General features: G+C 41.4%; 1 protein-coding gene and 1 long non-coding RNA gene across 5 annotated transcripts in view; one reads left to right on the top strand and one right to left on the bottom strand.

Moving 5' to 3' along the window:
- BPGM (bisphosphoglycerate mutase) overlaps positions 1–13301 on the bottom strand; it is a 33162-nt gene extending 19861 nt beyond the window's left edge. Inside the window, exons 1-2 of one of the 4 annotated variants that reach the window (XM_077995040.1) lie at positions 13195–13297; positions 12873–12997 (exon numbers count right to left, since the gene is read on the bottom strand). The gene's annotated coding sequence lies outside the window, so the exon portion shown is untranslated. 4 annotated transcript variants of the gene reach the window in all.
- Positions 13302–13534: 233 nt separating this feature from the next.
- LOC106997678 (uncharacterized) lies at positions 13535–15624 on the top strand. The gene is made up of 2 exons (XR_001443878.3): positions 13535–13777; positions 13876–15624. It is a non-coding gene; the product is annotated as an uncharacterized LOC106997678 (long non-coding RNA).
- The last annotated feature ends 3140 nt before the right edge of the window (positions 15625–18764 follow it).

Genomic DNA, 18764 nt, shown 5'->3' with positions numbered 1-18764 from the left:
TGTTAATTTGCAAATGGAAGATTTTTTTTTTTTTTTTTTTTTTTTTGAGACGGAGTCTGGCTCTGTCGCCCGGGCTGGAGTGCAGTGGCCGGATCTCAGCTCACTGCAAGCTCCGCCCCCCGGGTTTACGCCATTCTCCTGCCTCAGCCTCCCGAGTAGCTGGGACTACAGGCGCCCGCCGCCTCGCCCGGCTAGTTTTTTGTATTTTTTAGTAGAGACGGGGTTTCACCGTGTTCGCCAGGATGGTCTCGATCTCCTGACCTAGTGATCCGCCCGTCTCGGCCTCCCAAAGTGCTGGGATTACAGGCTTGAGCCACCGCGATATTTTTGCATTGTTTCTTTACAAAGCCCCAATCCACCAAGTAGTAGAAGCCTGAGCTCTATCAAAAACTGTATCTACCCTTTGTAACCATTTATCATTCTGTTTTGTTAGTGGTAGCAGAGGAGGGGGATGGAGAAAAAAGAAGGTATCAACTGTTGCTCTACCTTCACTCTCAGTTTATCTTGTCAAGTGAGAAGCCTCCATAAGCTAATGAAGCCGTTCTCTCTTCAGTTAAAGAAGGGCACGGTTAGACAAATTTTGTAGGCCGGGCGCGGTGGCTCACGCCTGTAATCCCTGCACTTTGGGAGGCCGAGGCAGGCGGATCACGAGGTCAGGAGATCGAGACCATCCTGGCTAACACGGTGAAACCCCGTCTCTACTAAAATACAAAAAATTAGCCGGGCGCGGTGGCGGGCGCCTGTAGTCCCAGCTACTCGGGAGGCTGAGGCAGGAGAATGGCGCGAGCCCGGGAGGCGGAGCTTGCAGTGAGCCGAGATGGTGCCACTGCACTCCAGCCTGGGCGACAGAGTGAAGACTCCGCCTCAAAAAAAAAAAAAAAAAAAAAAAAAAAAAAAAAAAATTTGTAGACAGAAGCACCTTTCCACCGTCTTTTGATTATAAACTACACCAAGGGGACAAAACAATGTAGCAATAGCAACATGGACACTCAGGCACCCACCGTCAAGCTTTGTGCTCTTATTCTCCTGTATTTGCTTACTGCATTAAAAGAAAGTTCTGTTTTCTTTTTACTGAAAAAATACACACACACACACACACACACCCCAGAACAGAGGAACAGTACTGCAGACACAAAAACTATGCAAATACACATCCTTCCCTCACTCTGAAGCATAGGAATACATTTACGCAGGTGACTATATGATAAAGTACTAAACTAGTATATCTATCTCAGGAAAACAAAAGGTCACTTTCCTCTCTCCTCCCTAGTACTACCAACAGACTTATCCCACTTAACTGCTGCATATTTACAAAGAAACTGCTGAGGATTAGCTTGCAAACATAAAAACTTCTATCAACATCCACTGGAGCTGATTTACCCAGTGTTTACCAAGAAATACACAACGCTGTAGCCAGTGTGATTTAAAGTTTAAGGCATGGATTGCAAACTCAAATTCCTACAATGGCCAGGCAGCTGTGTGAAGCAGAGTGCAGCTGGACTATGGGGAGTGATGGGCACCGTGAACTGCAAGGAACATGCATGCTTCTCTGAAGAAGGCAACTCTTGTGTAAACAGTAAAAGTTTTCCTATAACCTCTTCTCATGGAACCAACAGCACTGTTCTTAGAACTTTTCTGGAAAACAAAAAGAAGATGGGATTGCTGACACCAAAGACTAGGGTGAATGCAAGACCCAGAGTCAGACCACAGAGAACCTTTAAGTAAATAAATGTCTTTTTTAAAAAAGTTAAAACAGTCCTTTCAAAATCTCCTAAAAATTCATGTAAAAAATAAAAGGAGTACCTATTACTTAGCTCCAGCCTACTGCCCTGTGATACTGAGCAATTGAGGTTTCTAGATCTTCCAATTAAAAAAAAAAAAAAAAAAAGAAAACGTATTTTTATCTGATATCTGATTTAAATATTAGCAACTAATGTACATTTGTAAAATGTGAGTGAAACAAAACATTTCTTCTGCAGGCTAGATCACAGCTGCTAGCTTACGACCTCTGACTTAAAGGGAAACCTCCCCTAGGCCACAGATAAATGATGCAGCCACCATACCCCAGCAGACAGAACCCAAGCATCTGGACCACTTAACCAGCTTTCCTGTTATTGTCCAACACAGCCTTTCAAAGGACAGACCCTCTAATCCCCATAATGCTCTGGGCTTCCTTCTCCCTGTCCCACCTTTAGAGCCCTCCCTCACCAAACCATTTGCTGGTGCCCTGGAGAATTCCTAGCTCTGTCCTCAAACTCCCACTCAGCTTTGAGCATCAGTTGTGCTGAAAAAGAACCGAACTGAAAACTACCTCTTCCCAGGTGACACTGCTTCTCTCTCTAGTAGGGGGTGCTCATGCCTCATACCCTAGGGTTAGGGGCAGGTGATGGGCAGCGTCCTGCTTCCTCTGCTGACCAAATTGCCCCTCCCCTGCCATCCTGGGGAGTTGGGGAGCTTCAGTGTTAAAAGTCTTGCTATATTCAGTTGAAGTTCTCTTGCCCTCATTTATTAACTGCAAACTAACAAACTCCTTGAAAATTGATCTTATTTTAAACCCTCAATTCTTCCTATTGGTCTTAGGAAAATGTTCAGAATCCTTCATGTGACCTGCAAGGCTTTGGTTTTATTTCCTTGAGCATGTCAGGTTCTTTCTTGCCTCAGTAGTTTTGGACACATTCTACCCCATGCAGAACACTCATCCTTCGTCTCTTCTCTCCATTGCCACTTCAGTCCCACCCTGCTTTAGGTTAAGCGCTAGTCATCCTTTAGATCAGTTGTGTCCAATCAAGATATAATGCGAGGCACAATGAAGTTTTAAATTTTCTACAAGCCACATGAAAAAGTAAAAAGAAATAGGTGGAATAAATTGTAATCTTGTATTTAATCCTATAGGTCCAAAAGTTATCATTCAGACATGGAGTCAAAGGAGATCATTTTGGAACTTTAAGGTGTAATGACTGCTCTATTGGATTTCGGACTTGTATGGGGCCTGCTGTACCCCCTTTGTTTTGGCCAATTTCTCCCATTTGGAACAGGTGTATTTACCCAACGCCTGTACCCCCGTTGTATCTAGGAAGTAACTAACTTGCTTTCAATTTTCTCGGCTCATAGGCAGAGAGGGCTTGCCTTGTCTCAGATGAGACTTTGGATTTGGACTTTTGGGTTAATGCTGGAATGAGCTAAGACTGGGGGGGACTGAAGAAAGGGCATGATTATGTTTTGAAATGTGAGGACATGAGATTTGGGAGGGGCCAGGGTGGAATGATATGGTTTAGTTTTGTGTCCTCAACCAAATTTTGTCTTGAATTGTAGTTCCCATAATCCCCATGTGTCATGGGAGGGACCCAGTGGGAGGTAATTGACTTATGGGGACAGTTACCTTCATGCTGTTCTCATGATAGAAAGTGAATTATCACAAGATCTGATGGTTTTATAAGCTTTGCCCCCACTTCACTTATATTTCTCTTTGCTGCCACCATGTGAAGAAGAACATGTTTGCTTCCCATTCCACCATGATTGTAAGCTTCCTGAGGCCTCTCCAGCCATGCTGAACTGTGAATCAATTAAACCTCTTTCCTTTATAAATTACCCAGTCTCTGATATGTCTTTATTACCAGCATGAGAACTAATACAATTCTAACACATGATCCATACAAAAATTATTAATAAGGCAGTTTACATTCTTTTTTTCATAGTATGTCTTTGGAATCTGGTGTGTATTTTATAATGAAAACACATCTCAATGTGAACCAGCCACATTTCAAGTGCTCCATAGCCACATGTGACTAGTGGCTACCACACTAGATCGTGCAGCTTTAGAGCTCAGCTTAAATGTTAGTTCCTCTAGGCCAGTGGTTCTCAAACTTTAATGTGCATCAAAATCACATTAAACAGATTGCTTGAGCCCACTTTCAGAGCTTGATTTAGTAGGTCTGGGGTGGGGCTGTGAATATGCATTTCTAGCAAGTCCTCAGGTGATGGTGACATGGCTGGTCCAAGGACCATGTTTTGAGAACCCCTGCTTTAGACAGACTTCGCTCCCTTGCTCTTCACTCATTGGGAAGTAGGTCAGGCCTGCTGACCTACTCCTAGAGCATCCCGCTTAACCACATTTGGTGCACCTGCGATGGATCCCTTGCGATATATTACCTGTTCAATGGCTATGTACCCTGTAAGACTGTAAGCGGCATCAAGGCAGGTCTTACTGCTGTATCTCTAGAACCTAGCACATCGCTTGGTACATATGAGGCACTCGGTAGGTGTGCTGACTGAATCTAAGTCAGAGAGAAATGACTGGATTGTACTCATGAGAGTAAGGCTTGACAGTTTTAGTAACTGCCACAGTAAAAACAGTTGGCAGGGCCAAGATGTTAGCAAGCTTTAGCTTAAGAATCCCAGTGTATCTATGTCAAAACAGGAGCCAAGAATAATTATCCATTATAGTTTTGTACCTTGTACTTTTGTACTATAAGTTTAGTATACTCATGGATGGCCATAATCTCCACAGAAAAAAAATGGAGATTCTAATTCACTTGTCCAAAAACATATGGCCAGTAAATGGCAAACTGGAATTGCAACCCTGGTCTTCTGCCTTCAACCCACCACTGGAGATAATTAGAGTCGTGGTTTGAGGATCTTGGCTTACTTGGCTTCACTTCACAGGGGCATCTCCAGTCCCAACTTGTCCTTCCAAACCCAGGCAGCCATTTCATAAAATGCAAACAAACAAGGTGAGCATGAAGGAGGGCTCGGCTTATTAGTACTCTTGAGAAAAACCTCAAGGCACAAAGTAAGCCAGGCAATAGTCACCCCAACTTATAAAGAGAAATCTTACTAAAAATATATATTCCCCACCCCAAATTAAAAACGATTCCTTTTCAACCTCAAGCTTTATTTTTCTGTTTTGTTTTGTTTTTCATAAAAGCTCACCAACACGCACCTGGTTTCTCATTTATCCCATAGCAAAAGTTACTGGCACTTACATTAAGTACCGATTTTAATCAATAATTTACATCATGTTAAAAAAAAAACATATAGGTTATTGAATTATCCCCCAGGGTGTCTTCCTTTTTGAAGTGTGATCTGGCTTGAAGAAAAAGTTTACTAAGGAAACATCTTTTACACAACTCTGTATCTTATCCTCCCTCCCCTTCCTTTTGTCCATTTACCTTCCCTTCTAGCCATTCCTTTTTGTTTCCTGACACTTAATTTGTGCCTTGCCCACTCTACTGAAAAGGTGTCTCAAAAGACTGCAGGTTAGTTACTTCTTACTAAGTGGAGATTATCTTCTCCATGACTTCTCTAAAACAAACTACTTCGATCAAGAAAAAAAACCCACTAAGATTTTGGTGTAGCATTTCCTCCAGCTCTTCCATGATTACATCTCGGTCTTGGGTCTCTGCATTTTCTTACCTACCTGTGAGAGTACTATGAAGATGATCATATTAGTCACAGTAGCCAACATTCACAGAGTGCTCACCTATGAATGTTACTTCAGTGTTACCTGGCACTGTGAATCCTCAACCGCCATTCCATGGAGTGGCTACTATGTTTACTCCCATTTTACAGATGAAGAAACAGGAGGAGAGGTTAACTTGCCCAGCATAACAGAGGCTGTAAATGGTAGAGCTGGAATTTAGTCTCAAGAAGTCTATATCTATGCCCTGAACCATTGTGCTACACTATCACGTTGAAACCTGAGGCTAAGTCTTCAGTTCTTGGAAACCCTTTTCTCACTGCTTTAATCACATTAAAATGGATGACTCATAAATTGAAAGCCCCAAATACTCAGTCTCCCTAGCCTGACCAATTAATTCATTCTTCAAACATTTTGCAGATCCCGTTTAGGGACAGCCCAATGCTAGGCCTATGAGGAATATGTAATCCAACAAGAATTATGTCTTCAGTACGTGTGTGTGTGTATGTGTGTCTAAAACTCAAAGTAATTCACACCATGAGAAAGCACTTCATTAGTAAAAGAGAGGTGAGAAGGGAGAGAATATTTCTGAGTAAGGCTTCATGGACACAGTACTTTTTAAGTTGGATTTGGAAAGGCAAGGTTTAGATTTACAGAAAACAGTAAAGGAATTACAATCTAGGGGAACAGTGAGTGAAGGCAAAGGAGCAGGTACATATGGAAAATGGTGAGCCCATTCAAACTGGTTGGAGTATAGCTAGAGTAACCACACATCCTGATTTGCCTAATAGGCAAAAAATATTCTTTCCATAAAGGCCCCATAAAATTGAAGTTATGGGTCAAGATTAGCATTCTTTTGGCAAGGTCAGGACAGAGAGGGTAGTTAGGAGAAAGATGCACATGCATCATTATTACAGAACAGTATTGTCTTAGGCCTGTTTCCCCAACATAATTACTACTAGGGCCCCTTTCACACTTAAGTGTCCCATTTGGAAAATTATATGGCCACTCTAAGTACAGGGTATAACAAAGAAGCAGGAGGAGACTAGCCTAGAAAGATAAGAACAAATAATGACCCAAAAAAGGCCTTGTTTTTCTATACATATTGGGACATCATTAAAAGTTTAGTTAGCATGCATTTTAGCAGGATCAGGCAGCACTTACATACAGAGATAGACCAGAAAACCCAGGGGTATGAACACTAGCCGAGAGGTTTTTGCAATAATTCTGGTAACACAGGATAAAGACTTGGACCAGGACAATGGCTGTTTAAGTGAGATGAAGGAGATAAATGTGAAAGACACTATAGCTTAGCTCAGATATTAGCAACTTTTTCTGTAAACCACCAAATAGCAAATTTTTTAGGCTTTCTAGGCTACACTGGTCTCTGCCATAATTAGGTACAATCGTATCATTCTGCCATTGCAGCTGAAAGCCACCATATGTAATATATAAGTGGATAAATCTGTTTCAGTAAAACTTTACATATGGACACTGAAATCAGAATTTCATATAATTTTCATGCACATGAAATATTAATTTATTTCAACCATTTTACATGTAAAACCCATGCATAGTTTGTGGGCTGTTCAAAAACAGGCAGTAGACATATGATCCAGCAAGCCCACCACTGGGTGTACATCCAAAAGAAAGAAAATCAGTATACTGAAGAGATATCTGCACTCCATGTTTATTGCACCAGTATTCACAATAGCCAAGATATGGAAGCAATCTAAGTGCCCATCAACAGATGAACGGATAAAGAAAAATTGGCACATGTATACAGTGGAATATTATTCAGCCATAAGAAGAATGAAACCCTGTCATTCACAACAACATGGATGGAACTGGAGAGCATACGGTTAGGTGAAAGAAGTCAGGCATGGAAAGATTAATTTCACATGTTTTCAATCACATATGGGAGCTAACAATTTTGAAAACTGAACATATCGTAATAGCAGAATTATGGTTGCCACAGGCAGGGAAAGGTAACAGGAGCAGGGAGGTTAAAGTGAGGATGGTTAACAGATACAAAACTATAGTTAGAACAAATAAGATCTAGTATTCAGTAGCACAATAGGGTGATAATAATTTATTGCATTTTAAAAATAACTAAAATAATGGAATTAGAAGGTTCCCAAAACAAAAAAAAAGATAAATCCATGAGGTAACAGACAAATGCATGAGGTAAATCAATTAACCTGATTTGATCATTACATATTGTATACCTGTACCAAAATATCACATATACCTATAAATATATACAACTATTATGCACCCATAACTTAAAATTAAAAATGTAAAATTTCTTTAAAAAGGTATAGGCCAGAAGGCCTCAATATGTCGATCTTGGCCTAGCTGGATCCCACACTTAGATCTACTAATGACAGCAGCATTTTTAACCTTTAAGCATCCCGTCATAGAATAATCCCAATATTATGAAATCACTAGATTTTATTCTCGGCCAGAACGGCAAGTACCATGAGTAATGGAATCCCATTCATAATTGTTTTTACTCCTCATAGAAGGCCATACTGAGGACATTTAAATCAGTCTGAGTACTTGACTTTTGCTTAACTAAATTATTTAGGAATGGGTTCAAGATAGAACCATAGGGGAAAACTACGGGATTCATCCTGTTAATCTCCTTCAAAAATATCATGTGTCATTTTGACACACTTTACTCCATTAGACATCTTCATAAATTGCCCCATAGTGCCTCACACTTCAGGTGAATGTATACTTGCTCAGGAGTAGGTGCTAGGGATGTAATTGCTTTGACAATAAACAAATCAGTGATGCAAAGAACACACTTTGCAGGTGACTTATAACTTTCAAAGACTTTTCACTATAAATGTATAGGAATTCCATCTAAGTTAGCTATAAAGCAAAGAATATTCTTTCTATAAATGCCACCATAAAATTGAAACATAAAATTATGACTCAAGATTAGCATTCTTTTTGGCAAGACAGGGACTGTAGATAGGGGAATGATGTACTTGCAAGGCACTGCATTTACTAAGGTTACCCCTCTAATATTTTCGAGATCCCTAAGTACTTTCAACAAATGTAGCATGATCATCTGCTGCTGCTTCCTACTCCTTCATTAAACTATATAATTCTACATATGAAATTATGTGAAATATAATTTCACATTATATTTCTCCCATAACTGAGGCTCCTCTGTTATAACTACTCCCCATAACTGAGGCTCATCCTGTCTTCCAAACTGACACTCCTGGGACTTTGCTTCCTCCCTTCCTCACGTGTTTGAAAATTAATAACGCCTAAGACCCTAGTGGTACAACTCACGGACAAGTAGGACAAACTACAGGGTAAAGTCCAACTTAAAAACCTAGTTTTTCTTGTATTGCCAATGTTTGAGCAAGAAATTTGATCAGCAATGTAATGTTGAAGTTATATAAAATAAGACAAATAGAACCAGAGTCACTTAGATTCAAAGCTCACATTTAAATATTAAATAGTCAATTGCTATCCTAGACACTCAGATGATGTTTTCCTTGGTCCAAACTCTTACTGTGTGGCTTTGAGCAACTTTTAATCCCCACTGCAATAGGAATCTAACTTTATAGTAAGATGGGCTATTATTTGAGGACAGAGAAAAAGAACCATGTCTCTAACAAATTAAAAAGGAACAGTTCTCAAGGGAAATGAAATCTGGGGCTCAGTTCCTTAAGGCTTTTACTGTCTTAACAAACTATGCCTTCCGCCATATCAAGTTCACTATTAGATGTTCAAACACAATTGTACCTAAAAGTGTTCCATGGTCTATTACTTTTCCTAAGGCTTTGTAGAAACTTTTTCATCTGTACTTGCAGTTATAAGAATACCTTTTTACCAGGAGCAAACATTACCACTCACTTTTTCCAAACACTAAACCCACGTTTTCCAGACACTAAAACCCTCTCATTCACCAATCTTACATCTACTAATATTTCCTACTGATTGCTTGTTACAAGAATAACCAGCCATACCAGGCAGATCCCTACTCACAGGAAAGAGATATACATGTGTAATGAGACGTGAATTTGCTCAGGGCATGTTGCATGTTCCAGCCTTCATGGCATCAGCATTGTGGACAACACCCACTCATGACAGACCCCTCCTTCCTATATCTGGTCATTGTCTTCCCCAGGGTAGTAGCTTTTATCAACACAAATTGTTTCCACCAAATCCTAAAAGTCTAAAGTAAAAACAACCTAGATATGAGCCCAGCTCTGCTACTTACTGACAATGTGATCTTAAGTAAGTTATTTAAATTCTTTGAACCTCAGGTTCCATATCTATAAAGATGAGGATCATGAAACGACAGCTCTCAGGGGGCTATTAGGAAGACTAAATGAGATTATGGTAAAGCACTCTACCAAAAAGTGAGAGGTAGAATGGAGCAGACTTTGACTAACTCATAAATAATGGCACAGATCTCAGGCCTGTCAAAGCAATCCTACCTTGCTGATGATATGAGCAGAAGCAAAAACTGGAAATAAAGTAAAATGAAGGAAGGAATTAGAGGGGAAATGCTTAAATTAGGTGGTGGAAGGAGGAATGCAATCAAATATTGTAGGATGGAGGTGATGGTAAGATACAGTCTCAGAAGCTTACCAAGTACTAATATTCTGCCATCCAAATGCTTTAATGAAGTGGTTAACATTTAATTTATATTTTACACAGTATGTTTTCCTCATATTTGTGGCCAAATTTCAGCAGAAGGGTTTTGTTATTAAGTAATACTTTTTGTCCTCTTTTGTTCTGCCACCTATATAAACATCTTTCATATCAGATTTTATTCCAAGGATGTTTCAAGAAACCATTCGGTTCAAACATTTTTGTGACCTCTGTTCTTCAGGCACTAGACACACAAAGATGAAGGCCCGGTGAATTTAGGTGCACCAATCATTACTTAAAATGTGCCTCTTAATCTCAACCAACCACAGAAGGCAAAAGAGGAAGAAAGACTAAAAGCTCTACCCAAACACTAACAGTGGTTGCTTCTAAGTGACAATTTTCTGCCACATTATACTTCTGTATGCTCCAAATTTTCTACAATAATCTGGTTTGGTTTAAATATGAACACAAAAGAGTATATCCTTGTAATGGGGACAAAAATAGGAAGATAAACAAGACCTAGTATTTGCTAGCACAACAGGGTGACTATAGTAAAAAAAATTTAATTGTAAATTTTCAAATAACTAAAAAGAGTATAATTGGATTGTTAGAAACACAAAGGATAAATGCTTTTGGTGACAGCTACCCTATTTACTCTGATGTAATAGCACTGCATGCCTATGTCAAAATATCTCATGTAACCCATAAATATATACACCTACTAGGTACCCACACAAATTAAGAATTAAAAAACAAGAATATATCCTTGAAGCTGGGAACTTTTACTTGCTACTAGATGGCACAGAATTTACTGCAATGAGACTCTGCTTATGTACTAATCATTTTTACTTTAAAACAGACTTTTAACACAGAGTTTATACCTCAGATATAATTTAATGCAACATCTGCTTTCTAAAGATACAAAACTCGAGGTGGTAGGATCGCTTGAACCCAGGAGGTAGAGGTGGAGGTTGCAGGGAGCAGAGATCGCGCCACTGCACTCCAGCCTGGGCAACAGAGCGAGACCCTGTCTCAAAAAAAAAAAAAAAAATGCAAAAATTAAGAGTCACAGTTGAAATGATTTAAGATCACACAAATAGTAACAGCTTCAGGACTAAAGCCAATGTTCTTGATTTCTAACTCAGAGCTCCTTCCACTATGACAGTTTGAATTATGCTTCTCTGAAGTCCACCACCAACTGGGGAGCATCTGCGGTGTATGAGGTGCTACTGGAACACAAAGATGGCTAAGAAAGCGCTATTCCCTGGACTCACGGGAGGCAGTTTAAAAAAAAAGAAGGCAAAAAAAAAAAAAAAAGAAGGCTGGGCGCGGTGGCTGACGCCTGTAATCCCAGCACTTTGGGAGGCTGAGGCGGGCAGATCACCTGAGGTCAGGAATTTGAGACCAGTCTGGCCAACATGGTGAAACCCTGTCTCTACCAAAAATATAAAATTAGCGGGCGTGGTGGCGCATGCCTGTAATCCCTGCTACTCGGGAGGCTGAGACAGGAGAATGGATTGAATCCGGGAGGCGGAGGTTGCGGTGAGCCGAGATCACGACATCGCACTCCAGCCTGGGCAACAGGAGCAAAACTTCGTCTCAAAATAAAAGAAAGCAAGACAGCAAGGAAAGAAAGACAGAAAGACAGAAAGACAGAAGACAGGAGGGAGAGGGGGAGGGAGAGGGGGAGGGAGAGGGGGAGGGAGAGGGGGAGGGAGAGGGGGAGGGAGAGGGGGAGGGAGAGGGGGAGGGAGAGGGGGAGGGAGAGGGGGAGGGAGAGGGGGAGGGGGAGGGGGAGGGAGGGGGTTTGGGAGGGGGGAGGGAGGGGGAAGGGAGGGAGGGGGAAGGGAGGGAGGGAGGGGGAAGGGAGGGAGGGAGGGGGAAAGGGAGGGAGGGAGGGAAGGGAGGGAGGGGGAAAGGGAGGGAGGGAGGGGGAAAGGGAGGGAGGGAGGGAGGAAGGAAGGAAGACAGGAAGGCAGGCAGGCAGGCAAAGCCAGGCGCAGTGGCTCATGCCTGTAATCCCAGCACTTTGGGAGGCCAAGGCGGGCAGATTACCTGAGGTCAGGAGTTCGAGACCAGCCTGGCCAACATGGTGAAACCCGGTCTCTACTAAAAATACAAAAATTAGCCGGGCGTGGTGGCCTATGCTTGTTAATCCCAGCCACTTGGGAGGCTGAGGCAGGAGAATCGCTTGAACCCGGGAGGCGGAGGTTGCAGTGAGCCGAGATCGAGCCACTGCAGTCACTCCAGCCTGGGCGACAGAGCGAGACTCCGTTTCAAAAAAACTAAAATAAAATAAAAGACAAATTGACATGAGTTCTGCTTTCACTATAAAAAAACTTTAGTACCTACAGGTGAAACTTAGCTTTTGATTTTTTCCCCTCCTTGGAAAGAGTCTGCATTTAGTCAGCTAACATAGTACCACTCACAAGCCAAAGATCTTCCGTAATTTGGAAAGGAGGCAGTAGAGGAATGAGAGTTATAATAAGTTAGCTAATAACCAACTATTCTTTAAAGCTTAACCGTGAACTTAACTGCAATTACGCATTTCATTGACCTTCTCTAGTGTAATACCAGCCCCTGTCCCTTAGAAAAGAGGAAAATACACTTACGTTTTTATTTCTAGTGGTTCTAAGAACTTGTGATTGGCTCCAGATTCCTACATGAAAACACTGCATATATTCACCTCCTTCTCTTTTCACCGCATTCGAGTTTTTCTGTCTGCCAAACAAAATGATAGGGCCAGGTCTGCCAAAGCCCCAAATACAGCGGCATCGCCCTGCTTCCTTCCAGGGGATCTTCCTATTGAAAGGGCTCTGCCACACAGTGCCTCAAAGGTCCAGGATAGCGTTTTTCTTCCCTCCAACTTCTATATATTCTTGCCATAAGGACAGCACTACCAAAGCGGGCTCCTCCTCTCAGTTAACAGAACTGTGACTGCCTGTGAGGCTCATTCTGAGAAAGGGACAAGGGAAAGGGACCAGGGCGATAAGTGAGGGTCCCAGCTTGAAGGCTGGAGTGGGCACCAGACTCCCACCAACGACTAAACCGGAGAAAGTAAAAAAACTGGCCTTCCCCGCACCCAAAAATAAAACATCACATCACTAAAAAATGGAAACATTCGCAACATTTTCTAAAACAAAACCACTCACCTGCAAAGGGGCTACTAGTAGCAGCAGCAGCAGCAGCCGCTCCTCCGAACAGCCGAAGAGCCAGCGCCTCCTAGGACTCATCACTGCCGCCGGCATCGACGCTCTTTTCTAACCCCCGAGCCAGACGTGGGCAGGTCTTAGGGCTCTGCCTATTGGAAAGTCGAACTGTCACTCATCCACGGTCCCTGCCTACTCCCGGGACCAGAGAGGTCTCTTCCGTTTACCAAATCCCAGGAGTAAGAAGTGAGGTTCTGATTGGTTCGCTACAGAGACGAGCACATACCTGAACCAGTAAGGAGTTGGCTTCGACTCCAACGGGCAGGCTTGTGCCTAGGGAAGTAGAAAAACAAACCCTGCAGCATCGCCGGTGGAAAACCTCGGACCCCGGGAGCGTCTTAGCGGTTTGAGGTTCTAGAAAGCGTTTAAAGTGTTAGGAGAAACACCTGCGGGTGAAGACAGGTGTCAGCGGACTCTTGGAAGAGAGGAAGTGATATTTCTTTTCTTATGGGAAATTTTGGGATTGAAACCTGAAGACGAAGCCGGGCTGTCCTCCCAGAAGAAGCTCCTTTCGCACAAATTACCCGTGGGTGAAAGTCTTAAGTCGTGATTAAAACAAATGCCTTTGAAGTGCTCGATTTATAGGCAGTAACGTATCCTTACTTTGTCTTACCGCTTTTATAGGGATTTCCGTTAGGCAGTTTGCTGACAGTATTTTAGGTGGGGAAGAAAAGTCATGAATGGAATGCCCTAAAAGCTTATTGCACAGAGGAAGGGAGGCAAGAGTGGAATGAGAGAATGACAAATTCGGAGGCGACAATAACTGAACAAGAGAAATCTATGAAAACACCGGAAGTCTGGCACGAGGCCTTAAAACCTTCTAAGCAGGCTTGAACTACCAACGAGGCTTTGAAGCATATGTGTTAGAACTTTCGGGTGGGCGGGAAAGATAAGGAATGTTATGTTTGCCGGACCACCTGGGAGATTCCCTTCTTAACTTAGAAGCTATCCTACGTAGTGGTTCGTGTCCTCCTGTGAGTTTTTCCTGTTTCATCCTCATAACAAATGCATTAGATTTGTGACAGGCAAGCAAGTCCTCAGAATAATTATACATATATTTGAAAAGATAATCTTTCAACATTTGAAATTCTGTGACACTCTGTATTGAACTCATTAAGATCTAATTGTAGCCAGTTCTGTATCTCATTTACCGATCTTAGAGCATGACAGTTCCTCCTGGGATATCAAAGAACAGAACTTTACTTCTGGGACGGCACTAATCCAAGGCTTGACAAGTCCCAGCAGGTGATAGGTCCCATCTAGTGATAGTTAGAATTTAACTTGCACAAGATTAACTAGAGTTCAGGCCAGAACAGCTGAAGAGGCAGTTTCCAAATCTTATACATTTGCCCTCTTGCTCTTTTCCCAATATCAGATGAGGACAAAGTAAGGAGAAAGCTTTTCTTCTACAGTGTAATAAAGCTCCTACTCGAGTGCCCACCATCCATACTCTGGAGGCTAAAAACAGTCATTCCTAAGTGGCAGTCTTGTAGCATTTGGCATTTAGGGATGCTTAGTCTGGACTTAAGGGAGCCTACTCACTGGATTTAAGTTTACTTTTGTTATGGATACCCATGGAATGCTAGCTTGTCACATAAAACCTTAACAATATCAAACATCACTTGCCGTTTAGAATCATTCGCAAGAGTATGTGGCTTATGAATAACTCATTTTGATATAAGATGGAAGCAATTGTATCAGTGATTCTGCCTAGAAGGAATTAAAAAGCAAATTTTCATCAGGAGCAAGCATGTTCTTTGTAAGACAAATGTGCACTGAGGCTAACAGAATTTCAGGAGTTACTTTTGCCCTATGGCAAGATTGTTCTCCATACTTAATTATGTTACAGTATCATATCCTGAACCCTGTGTCCTGCTCTATTCGATGAGCTGTCTCCTTTATGAATTTTTAAATAACGAAGTCGTGGTTCACAAAAATGATCATAAATCCATTTAAGGCAAAGATGAACTCCAAAGAATATTAAACTTACGCAAACTTAGTACTTGACAGGGCTTTGGAAATTAAACTCTAGCTCCTTGTTGTACAGATAAAGAAACTGAAGCTTAAGTGACGTGCTCAGAATTACTTGGTTAGGGACAAAACTTGGGCTAGGACAAGGTTGCTAATTCATTTGATTCTAGGAAAATGCTTCCTCTTCCTGCTGCCTTCTCTTTGCCCCAAAAGCAATGTATTTTTTTTTATTAAGATTAATTTTAGGATTCACTTCCATTGAAGACCAACCATGAGGACTTCAATTCTGATATAGCAAGTGATATAGATACTGTGAAAATAATTCAGTGTCATCAAACAACTTTTGATGTAGTCTTACTTTTATCCAAACAAGAAATGAAAAGCAATAAATTATTATAGCTATGTTGTCTCTTTGTCTTCCTTTCTGTTAGAAGTGTATATCAAGTCAATATTTACCCATATGATACTTTGAGTTTTAGTAGAAAATTGTCTTCCTTGTGACCTGAATAAACCACTATTTTATTGATAGCATACATACCTGGTCAAAATAATTTCACAGTTATGTGCACAGAGCCTCTAGCCTTTTCCATGTATGGCTGAATTGGTCCACTATGCATCAAAACGTCATCCATGGACCTAGGCTATTCTCCCTTGTACTAGCCTCGCAGAACCATTGGCTCCCTCCTTCCAGCAAACTCCAGAGTTAGCTAGTTCTATATCCCATGTACAGGAGTGTCTCCTTCTCTTCACATGATCAGGACACACCATGAGTTGGTTATTTGCTGCCAGTATTTAGTCTCCAACAGTACCCTACTTACTTCAGGGTCAGATTAAAATTTACCACTCATAATCTAGTATAATAGACTTACGTGTGGTCCCCATCATTGACCTCCTAAGTACAAGACTCCCTTTTCTGAAACTAAAAACTGGAAATGCTCTTATGGATCAGCCATCCAGGCCTCTCAGAAGGGACCTTAAAGTCCGCCCTTTTCTTTCTAAAGTTAAAACTTAGAATCCTCATCTTCCTCACAGAGTAGGGTGAAGAATCATGGAGGTAGTTTTGGAATAGCTTTGAAGCACCTTGTGTCTGCCACCTTCCAGCGCTGGGAACTTAGGGGCTTAATTGGACTTATAGTTCCATGTGGCTGGGGAAGCCTCACAATCATAGTTAACTCTAGAGTCTGCTGGAAGGAGGAAGCCAATGGTTCCGCTAGCCTAGCAAAATGCAGAATAGCCTAGGCAAATTGCTTGACCTCAGCCTCAGTGTCTTTATCTGTTAAATAGAGATAATACCCAAATCGCCAATGTGAATATTAAACGGGATAATGTGGTGTGTGCCTGGCACATGGAAAGCATCTCATAAATGATAGTTATTCTTTGCAATTATGGTAATGATAAATGTAAAGCATTTTAACTGCTTACAAGTATTCTAATTCAAATAACTTAGTAAAGTCTTGGCATTGTGCTTGCCTCTTTTTCCTACTCTCCACTCAAGTGGAGACCTGGACTTTTGCAGAGGACATGAGACTGGGATTTCCCCAGCTATCTTGTGGCTACCCAGAGAGGTAATGGGCAGGAAGTGAATGCCAGAGAGGGTACAGACCTAGTGGCAGAGCCAGGAACCTCTGGTATTGGGAAGCCTGAACTATGTGAAATTCCCTTACAGTAAGATTAAACATTGAGTAAGCACCTTGGCATAGGAAAAGAGCCAGGTTGATTTTTTCCCCACTACTTTCAGATCTGGGACAAGGGTAGGGGAAAAACATAGAAACATGAGGAATCAAGAGGTGCTTTCCTCTTTCACAAATTCTTTACTCCACTAAGTAAAAACCCATGTTTCTTTAAATGCTTGTTGTTTATATTGTGGTAAACACAAATTGTGCCCTATAGAGTTTTTTTTTAAAGCTTATATTTATTAATTATAAATTTATGTTTTAAAATGTTTATTGTGTAAGGTTTAGAAAAGAAAAAAACTTAAAATACCTATAATCCTACCCTCCAGAATTTATTTTTAACATTTTTGTGTATCCTATTTCTTCCCATAAACCAATAACTTAAAAAAAACTGGAATCTTAGTATATATACTGTTTTGTGGCAATCTTTTTTACTTAATTTGTTATGAACATACGAACAATGTCATTTAATATTTTTCTTCAGTGTATAATTCCATTACATGAATGTTCGTCCAGGTGGTATGTCTCACAGTCCAACCGATTCTCTACTCTTGGGCATTGAACTTGTTTCAGTTTCTTAAAAAGATTCAGTGATTTAAATGAGCTGCTGCTTTCTCTAAATGATGGTGCTCTGGGAATGTCTACTGAACCAATGGCAATGCCTGCTGGCTCCAGCCTTTCTTCATGGAGACTGATAAAGTGGCCAGGAATTCTTTTCTCTATGCTCTGATATTACAAAGCTAAGAAAGGTGAAGATAGTAACCTGATAGCTACTGAAGGGTTTCCTCTTATCCTCTGTCTCCACAAGGTTTTCTATTCTTTAACCTGAAGAAAAGGTGTTTAGCTGAGGAGCCAGGGTGGGGAGGTGATATGGAGGGAATGGCGGATGGAAATCAGAGTTTGTATTAGTCCATTTTCATGCTGCTGATAAAGACAATTTACAAAAGAAAGAGGTTTAATTGGATTTTCAGTTCCATGTGGCTGGGGAAGCCTCACAATCATGATGGAAAGCAAGGAGGAGCAAGTCACATCTTACATGGATGGCGGCAGGCAAAGAGAGAATGAGAATCAAATGAAAGAGGTTTCTCCTAACGAAACCATCAGATCTCGTGAGACTTATTCACTACCATGAGAACAGTATGGGGGAAACTGCTGCCATAATTCAATGATCTCCCACCAGGTCCCTCCCACAACAGTGGGAATTATGGGGGATATAATTCAAGATGAGATTTGGGTGGAGACACAGCCAAACTATCAGAGCTCCATCAGTAAATCCTCACAAAACTCCTGGCATATATGTCCCCATTTTCAGATGAAGAAAGTAAGACTGGGAGAGATAATTTGTCTAAGACTGCACAGCTAGTTATACAACTGGAGTTTGACTCCTAGCCTTTGTTCTAAGCTCTTCTCACCATGCACTGCTACTAAAAACTTATGGAGATAACTTCATTCTTCTTTTCTTTGGAGAATTTGTTGTCAGTCATCTAAGATGTATTTATCTGCTCCCTAAAAATAAAAATTAAAAGACCCCTCCTGACTGTCCAGGAGTTTCTTCTGCCTATGGGCTTCCCCAGTCAGCTAGCTCTTGGGTAAAAGACCATATCCTCATTCTTTGATGAAGACTCAGATAACATAGCTTTTCCCCTACATACTTGCTTATTTTCTTAAATAAGTGACCTCACCGTATATGTTGGAAGGTCAAACTCATAAAAGGAAGTCTTTATAAACCCTGCATCAACTTAAGAACATTACACACATGGGCCGGGCGCGGTGGCTCAAGCCTGTAATCCCAGCACTTTGGGAGGCCGAGACGGGCGGATCACGAGGTCAGGAGATCGAGACCATCCTGGGTAACACAGTGAAACCCCG

The sequence above is a fragment of the Macaca mulatta genome, chromosome 3 (assembly GCF_049350105.2).
Source record: "Macaca mulatta isolate MMU2019108-1 chromosome 3, T2T-MMU8v2.0, whole genome shotgun sequence".
NCBI lineage: Eukaryota > Metazoa > Chordata > Mammalia > Primates > Cercopithecidae > Macaca > Macaca mulatta.
This window is presented reverse-complemented; position numbering and strand designations above follow the sequence as displayed.